Genomic DNA, 8,526 nt, shown 5'->3' on the forward strand with positions numbered 1-8,526 from the left:
ACACAAACTCTAAGGCTATTAACAACTTCTGACTGGGCTTCCAGTAGTGCTCTGGAAAAGCTACTGCAAGAACCCAAGAGTTTGAGAGCATTTGGAGTTTAAAACCATTGCCTTGATTAATATCATCAGCTCAGCTCATGCTCCTGCCACACCTGCCCTGCACACACTTGAACTGGGGTTAGGATTCATCTCCCCCCACCAGCCACGCAGATTCCCCTCCAAAATCTTTGCCTAAGGCTACAGAAAAATTCTGTGCCCACACAATACTGAAGAGGTTTGAGCTCTGCTCCCACCCACCTCCATCAAGTCACAGCCTCCAAAAGCCAGCAGCAGCCTCACATTAAAGAGCAGCCTGCCCAAAGGCGCTGAGCAAAGCACTTTGCTTCTCTTACAACTTAAAACCTTCTGAAAGAAGAAAAGCCCCAAAGGTGCAGGAAGGGATACAGACACCTCACAACAGAGAGGGAAAGTTTTCTTCTCCATGCTCTGCAGCTCAAACCAGAGCATTGCAGTGGGCAGAAATCTGCCAGTACAACAGGATGCACCTTTCCAGCAGGGCACGAGGAGCATGCTGCCAGCTCCAGATGCTCCTTTGCATTTCCTCTACATTTCACTTACTCATTTCCCCTCATTTCCAACTCTACCCTCTTGCCCATCTCTCCATCCTGGTACAGACACAGCTGCACATAATCATTTCCCTGGTTTTGATCTCTGTTCTCCCTCTCTCATCTGGTCACAACTGCAACCTTAGCCACACCTTGCAGAAGGAGCAAGAACATGGAGGAGCTGACCAGCACCAGAACAGAAAGTACTTGAGAGGGTATCAGGCTTGCAAGGTCTGCTGATAGCATCAGTTGTGGCCTTTGGCCAGGTCTGGGCTCCCTTGTTCAAGAGGGACAGGGAGCTGCTGGAGAGAGTCCAGCAAAGCTGCTGAGGGGCCTGGAGCAGCTCTGTGAGGAGCCAAGGCTGAGAGCCTGCAGAAGAGCAGCCCCAGAGGGGAGCTGAGCAATGCTCAGCAAGAGCTGAAGGAGCTGTGGGGGGCAAGAGGCTGAGGCCAGACTCTGCTCAGAGGTGCCCAGGGACAGGACAAGGAGCAATGGGCACAAACTGGAACCCAGGAGCCTCCATCTGAACAGAAGGAGAAACTTCTTTGGTGTGAGGGAGCAGAGCCCTGGAGCAGGCTGCCCAGAGAGGTTGTGGAGTCTCCTGGTGTGGAGAGCTTCCAACCCCCCCTGGGCACTGTGCTCCTGGGCAGGCTGCTGTGGGAGCCCTGCTGGAGCAGGGGCTGGGCTGGATGAGCTCCAGAGGTCCCTTCCAGACCCACCCTGCTGGGATTCTAGGATCTTAAGCTTCCACCTAAAAGTCTCACTAATAATTTAACCAAAAAGACTTTGCCTTTGTGCATCCTTAGCCACCACACAAAAAGCACCTTCAATGGAAAAAAAAAAGAGGATCAAGAACTGGCCTCACATCAGACTGAGAACTGCCCTGCAGAGTGAGTTCCCCCAAACTTTCTCACTGGTTTTGGGGTTTTTAACAAGGGGATCTTCGCTAAAATTCTCAAACTCAGCAGATCAAAAGGGTGGGAACCACAGGAGGGGGAAGAACCATGAGGTAATTTTCAGAGAGAGGTACAGCAGTGGGAAGGACTGAGAGAAGGAGCATCCAAGAGACAGAAAAGACTCTGCAGGAGTTAGGAATAATCTGGGAGTGAAAAGAAAATAGCAACAAAATCACCCAGTGCTGAACCCTCTCACTGGGTAGCTCCCAGCACAAGCACTTTGTGCCTTGGGCAAGTTCCTCTTTTTACTTTTAAGCATCAATCTCATCAGCCAGATTTGATCAACCAGTGTAAAACAAGCAGAGAAGCCAAGACAAGAATTACTCAGTGGTGTGAAGGAAGTCAACAAGCCAGTTTTATATTTAGCCACCAGCTCATTCCCCAATGCCACAGTGGCAGGACTTCAGGAGAGCTGTCTCCCAACCACTCTGTTTATCAGTACTTAAATTAGTTGGGTTTGGGTATTTTAAGCACCTAAATGCTAACACAGACCATTGATTCTTCTGTTTCAGAGCATGGTTTGAGCACCAGTCAGGAATTCCAGTATTTGAAGGGGGTCAGTATTTGGAGGGGGCTCCAGGAGAGCTGGAGAGGGACTTAGTAGGAAGGCAGGGAGTGACAGGCTGAGAGGTCATGGCTTCCAACTGGAAGGAGCTGGATTTAGATGAGACATGAGGAAGAAATCCTTTACAGTGAGGGTGGTGAGGCACTGGAACAGGTTGTCCAAAGAAGCTGTGGAGGCTCCGAGCCTGGAAGTGGTCAAAGCCAGGCTGGATGAGGCCTTGAGCAACCTGGGCTAGTGTGAGGTGTCCCTGCCTATGGCAGTGGGGCTGGAACTGGATGATCTTTCAGGTCCCTTCCAACCCAGCCCGCTCTGTGAAGGCATTTCCTCCAATGGTGTGTTACTGTAAAAGGAGCCAATTGCTGGTTAACTCTTTCCACAACACGAGCAAGCTGGTTGAAGTATTAACTCTTCCTTGCAGAGCTTTCTTCACAAGGCGGGCAACAGCAGAAGCAGTTAGTTCAACACCACGGTGAGGAAACAATGAGTTAAGGTAACTAGGTGTGGAAGTGTAGATAGGTTTGAACATATTCCCTAGCATGTAAAACCTCACTGACTTCTCTGGGCAGAGCTCTCAAGCAGCTAAGCTCCTGGAAAACTCTCTGACATTGTTGTTCCTAAGTTTATTTTAATCCATACACAAACAGCTAAGTTGGTGGAATACATTTCTGACACCATGCTGCCTCCCTCCATGACAGGAGCACCCCCCTGTTTTACTCCCAAGCCAATGCCAAGCAGCTTCCACCACCACCTGCAGAACGTTTTCCTTTCGGAGGGCAAACAGGAGCCAAGTGAGTAACAGGGCAGAAGGGATCACCAGCCTGTGGGCTGGGAAAAGTGAGCCACAGCCCCCAAAAATCAAGGCAATAAAGGGTGAGCTTCAACTGTAGCTCAGCATCTTGCATGTCAAAGCTCCAGCACAGGTGGGACAGCCTTACCTCGGTGCAACAGAACACCAGGGAGCGGAACACATTTCCATCCCATTAGAATTACTGCCAAGGATCTCATCCTGCCCGAGCAGCACTCAGGAGCTACTGAAACCCCACTGTTTCAGCAGCACTCTGCTGTTTCTTCAATGTATGGGCAAGAAAGAAAGTTGAAGTGACTGCTCAGGAACTACCTGCACCAGAGCTGGCTTGGTGAGGGGCAGAGAGACCCGCCGTGAGGCTGGGACCTCCGCCTTACCCTGCAGGAACTCAGTGAGGGCTGCACACTGCTTTGTGCTCAAACACACCTACTCTCCACAAACACAAGGCTGATTTTCTGCAGTATAACAGAAGATGTTTTGGAAAAGCCAAGTAAACCTCAGCACCATCAGCACCCAACAGCTACAAGATGGGGACTGAATCCCAAGCAGTTCTCCCTCCACATGGGACATCTGCGTGCATCCAAACACACCAAGGCAGCACCAACCCTCTTTAGGGACGCTGAGGTGCTTTCCTCTTGCATCTCAAGTGAAAGAAGCCCTGCAACACACTTTGATTTCTCATCCTGCTTGAAGGATCTAAAGGGAACTGAGGAAGCCAGCGACAGAAGGCTGTGTTTAAGGCTGGCTCTAACACAAACATAGCACTTGCTGAAAGAAAAAGCCTTCATGAGGGAGCAAAATCATGTTCTGAGGCAATAAATTTTAGCACTGGAGTCCTGACTCTCAATTGTTCTTGACCAAAATAGGCTAAAATCACTCCTGGAGGTCCTTAGGCAAGGAGCAGGAGCGCAGCGCTCCCCGCAAACGCCTCCCAGCCTGGGAAGGTGCTCGGTGCTCTGGCTGAACGTGACCCCTGCTAGCTGCAGGCAGCCCCCAGCAGGCTGCCTTTCACTGGCCAGACATGGCCAGTTTCAAATGTCACACAAAGCACAGGTAGAAGCCACACGCTTCCAAAGGCCCCAGCCACCCACAAGCCAGGGGGAAAGCTGAGCACAGCCTTAAGCCTCTCTCTGGGCAGTTCCTGGGGTACCTCCGGCAGCCAGGAACGGGAACAGATCTCCAGCTCCTGGGAATGGGAAGGGCCATGTGGGATAACCATTACCACCGCAGGTAGCTCTTCAAAGACTCAAACTAAGCCCTCTTTGCCCTTTTGTTTGCCTATTAAACTAAGCACACAGCAGCAAGGCAAAGCCCAGTGAATGCTTTTTTGTTTGGGGGGGCAAGGGGGATGTCTGGAGAGCGTTAAGAGGGCTCTGGAGCAGCCAGCAAAGGCAGCAAGGACATGAAGGGGGAAAATGTCCTGGGAAAGGTTGAGCTGTTTATGAAATAATTCTTCTCTGGAAGCAAGCAACAAGCCAGTTTGGATTGGGTGCTAGCCTGCTGCTGGGAGGACAGGAAACTTTGCTTAGAAACTTCAAAAACACATCTCTCTTAAATAAATAAATAAATAAATAACATAATAAATAATGCAGACAAGTGGGAGAGCAAGGACCAAAAGAAAAGGCTCGAGCTCCCAGCAGCACAACAGTTTCCCGGAGGAAAAGCAGGCTTATGAAGAGCAAAGAACAGCTCTTTCCAGCACCAGGCATTCTCCCTTTCGACAGAGGGCTGCCAGGGAGGAAGGGGGTGGGGGAAGGGGGGGGGGTGGGGGATGTGCCCCTAAACTGGTTTTCCTCTCAGCACTTCCAGTCATAAAAACTGCTGTCCCAGAAAACAAAGACCACGGGGAGCAAGTGGCCCATTTTCCTCCCTGCCTCCAAGAGCCCTGTGCACAGGTCGTGCATGACACGGCTCAGCCCCGGCACGCTCCAGAGCCAAGCAGCGTTTCAAGGGTGGCAACCAGCAGAGCAGCGCCAGGATGCCCACAACGCCCCCGGGGGGGTTTGGTACCGCGCTAAAAACGGCCTCGGTGACACCACAGTGAAGATAGAATCTATGAAAGCAACCAGCAGAGAAGTTTAGCTGGGAGCGAGTTTCCCCCTCCTGGACAGGCTGCATCAAAACCCAAACCCTTCCTTTTCTCGCTGCTTTTCTCTTTCACTTACATTTCTCCCAGCAACAAACCAAACCGCCTCCTGGTCTGGGCTTTTTTCTTCCTTCAGGGACACACATCTGGGAGCTCCCTTAAATCCCATTTTCCAAGCTCCCAGAGCAGACTCCTCTACCCACTGCTCCCCCCAAACCACTTTAAAGCAGTAATTCCTCACCACACGCTGAAAATACTGGGACTAGTAACACACTTCACCCTTTCTTTTCTCCCCCCATCACTAAGGATCTCAAAACATAAAGCCTGACAAAAAGCAAGAGAACCTCGAGGGAATTTTTGGGGGGGGGGGAAGGTAGATTTGATTTCCAGCTGACAGATGCTCTAAAAGCATAAAGTGTTCAGCAAGGTGTTAAGGAAAGAGGAAGAGTTACCCAGTCACAGCAAGCCTCAAAAAGAGTTGGGGTTTTCTTCCCCCCCTTCACTCCTGGTGGAGAATGGAGCTTTTCCTTTTAATCCCCACGGCAAGAAGCAAAGAAATCAACCTGGAGAAGGCAAAACCCTCCGTCCTCGGGAGAAATTTCATCTCGAGCCTTCGCAGCAGGGCTGCTCTCGGCACACGGAGAGCCCACGCTCGTGAGAGACACTCGATCGAGTTCAAGAGCCCAGAGCTGGATCTGCGTTTCAGGCACTCGGTGCTCGGGAAACGCTAGCAGTGCTGCAAGGAAGAAACGCACAGCACAACTTTGGTACAGGTGTCCTCCAGCCCCGCTGTTTGCTAAACACATCTCCTAATTAGCATGGCTTTAAACAATGCTGATCATAATCCCGGCTCCCCGCGAGCCTGCCAAAAGGAATCATTGAGGTTGCAAAATAAAATGAAAGGGATGAGGAATTCATTAAAGAGCTGTTAAAAAAACCAACAACAGCAACAACAACCAACCAACCACACACCAAACAACTCTCCTTTGTTTATCTTGCCCCTGTCAGGTGGAAGAAGAAAATCAAATCTGGGTTGATCTCCCCAGATTTCATCCCGACGACGCTCAGCTTCACAATAAGCAGCAGCTCCTCAGGAGGTACCAACGCTGCTGCTGCTGCTTCCCCCCCCTCCTCCCTTCTCTTTCACGAGAGAAAATCCTCCCACTGTTACAGTCCTGAAAATCTGCTCCCGTCTCTATTTGTCATCGGGGATTGAGTTATCAGACACTACTTGTATTACTTTGGGAACTGACATGTCTATTTACAGAGACACAAAGGCAATCCAGCAGCACAAGCCCTCCTCTCGCACCAGCACCTCTCCCCGCACCTCTCCTTCTCCCCCTGCACCACAGCCTCACCCCCGCTCTCTGCTGGGGGAGGCAGACACCTCACGAGTTTCCCAGCACGACAGAAAACATTTCCAGACACTTTTGCACTTGTTACAGCTTCAGGAAAACCCTCTCCTATCCCCCCCCACCACCAGAAGGAACCGCAGGAAAATCCTTTCGCGAGGGTTTATTATTATCTCTGGTTTTTTCGGGGGGTTTGTTGCGGGGTTTGTTGTTGTTGCTGTTTGTTTGTTTTTAAGAAGAGGGTCACTTCCCTCCTTTCAGCCTGCAATTAAAATGGAGGCAAGGCCAGGCGATCTATGGCTGGCTTTAGGGGGAGACAATAACCCAAAACAGGCCTGGCTTTGGGGGGGGGGGGGGGGGGAACGGGGAAAAAAGGGGGGAAAGGAAAAAGAAAGAAAGAAGAGAGGGAGCAAGAGAAAAGAGAAACAGGCAGAAAGAGAGAAATACAACATGCTTCACCAGTATTATTACCTCATCCCTTTTTCCAAGCAGTTTTGAACCACACTCCTGACAAACTCTTGGTCCAACTTGCACGGATGCTGGATTTTAGGGGGCGGAAAGGGTTTTAATGCTGGAGCCGGGATTGAGGCTTGGCTCCTCGCAAGTGGAGCTGCTGTTAAAATGCCCCCTTGTCTCTTCTCCTCTCCCTTGAGCTGGGTGTTGACGCAGCAGAAATTACCAGCTGGAAAATTCCCCTTTTGGAGGTTACGGGGGGGGGGGGGGGGGGGGGGGGGAAACGGAGGGGGGGGGGGTTGGGGAAGGAGGGGGGGGGCGGGCGGAGGAGCAAGGGGAGGGCCGGGGGAGGGGGGTTAAACCCTGCCACTTACCAAGTTAAGCCATCCACCCACACCAAATAAGCCATCGCGTCCCAAAGAAGGCACCGTGCCCCCTCCGCGGGCAGGGAGGGGAGCGATCGGCCCCCGCTCCCCCCCGCCACGGCCGGCGGGCTCAGCCCCGGGCGGAGCAGGGCGGTGGGGAGAGGAGGGAAGGGGGGTGGGGGGTGATAATAACGATGATAATAAACGAGGCGGCGGTGCCGGAGCAGTGGAGCTGGGGGGGGGCGTCCCCGCCGCCCCCGGAGCGCTGCCCGCCTCGCCTCGCCCGAAGGCAGCCGCGGGGATGGGGACGGCCCGGTGCTGCCGCCTGAGGGGAGGGGGCGGGCAGGCGGCCATGGCGACCCCCTCCCCTGCTCGCCTCTAAGGAGGCGGGAGAAGGAGGGGACGGGTGAGAGGCGGCGCGCTTACCTGGGCCCCATGGAGGAGAGCGGGGTCTCGGAGCGGCCGGAGCTGTGGCTCCGTCGGTCACTCCGTGCCTCTCCTCCCGGGTGGGGAGGGGAAGGGGAAGGGGAAAGGGGGGGGAGGAGGGCGGAGGAGTTGGGGAGGGGGGGAAGAAGCCAGCGGAGAGGGGGGGAAGCGCGGGGGGGGAAGGAGGGGGGCCGCCTGGGCGCGCTCCCGCTGCTCCCTCGGGCGCGCGAGGCGCGAGCCCGCGGCATGGGGGGGCGGAGCCGGGCCGCGCGTGCTGGCACTTTCCCCGCCCCCTGTCTCTGCTGCCGGCTGCCGCTGATTGGGCACTGGCCTGCACTAGGCCCCGCCCACCCCATCTCGGTCCCGCCCACTGCCTGCCCCCGTGCGCCGCGGGGGGAGTGGGGCCGCCGCCGCCGGGTTTGCCACTGCCGGACACCGGAAGTGGGGGAGGGCGGGGGGAGGGCGGGGGGCGCGCGCCCGGGCTGGGCTGCGCGGGGCACGCTGGGACAATGCCGGAGCGGCGCTGGGGCGGGGGGGGTGCGGTGCCGCGGGGCGCCGGGCGCCGTTCCGCGCTCCCGGTCCCGTTCCGGGCACCCTGGGGAGGAGCGGGGCGTGGGGTGTCTCCAGCATTCCCTTCGCCGTGGTGGGCAGTTGCGCCTGGACTAAGGAGCGGCCGCGCCGTTGCGCCCGGTGCCGTCCCCTAAGCGGGGCGCATCCGCTCAGCCTCCCCCGCGGCCTCCCCGGGGCAGGGTGAGGAGCAGCCGGGATGAAGGGCAGGGGGGCGATCACCACGGGAGTCTGCTCCCTGCGGGGCTGGGCTGCTGTCTGTTGAGCGGTGCCCTCGGCGTCTTGCAGAGGTACAAAAGCACCGCTGCTCCGCGCTCTTAAACAAGGTGCATTCACACCACCCCGT

General features: G+C 54.9%; 1 protein-coding gene across 2 annotated transcripts in view; it reads right to left on the reverse strand.

The window, feature by feature from the left end:
* The window catches only part of ZBTB46 (zinc finger and BTB domain containing 46), a 54,763-nt gene extending 47,158 nt beyond the window's left edge, over positions 1–7,605 (reverse strand). The window contains exons 1-2 of one of the 2 annotated variants that reach the window (XM_054173630.1): positions 7,197–7,605; positions 6,841–7,022 (exon numbers count right to left, since the gene is read on the reverse strand). The gene's annotated coding sequence lies outside the window, so the exon portion shown is untranslated. Of the gene's footprint in view, positions 1–6,840; positions 7,068–7,196 lie in introns of those variants that run through there. The other variant, XM_009901766.2, reaches the window with a different exon arrangement.
* Between the last annotated feature and the right edge of the window lie 921 nt (positions 7,606–8,526).

This window comes from Dryobates pubescens, chromosome 26 (genome assembly GCF_014839835.1).
Source record: "Dryobates pubescens isolate bDryPub1 chromosome 26, bDryPub1.pri, whole genome shotgun sequence".
Taxonomy (NCBI): Eukaryota; Metazoa; Chordata; class Aves; order Piciformes; family Picidae; genus Dryobates; species Dryobates pubescens.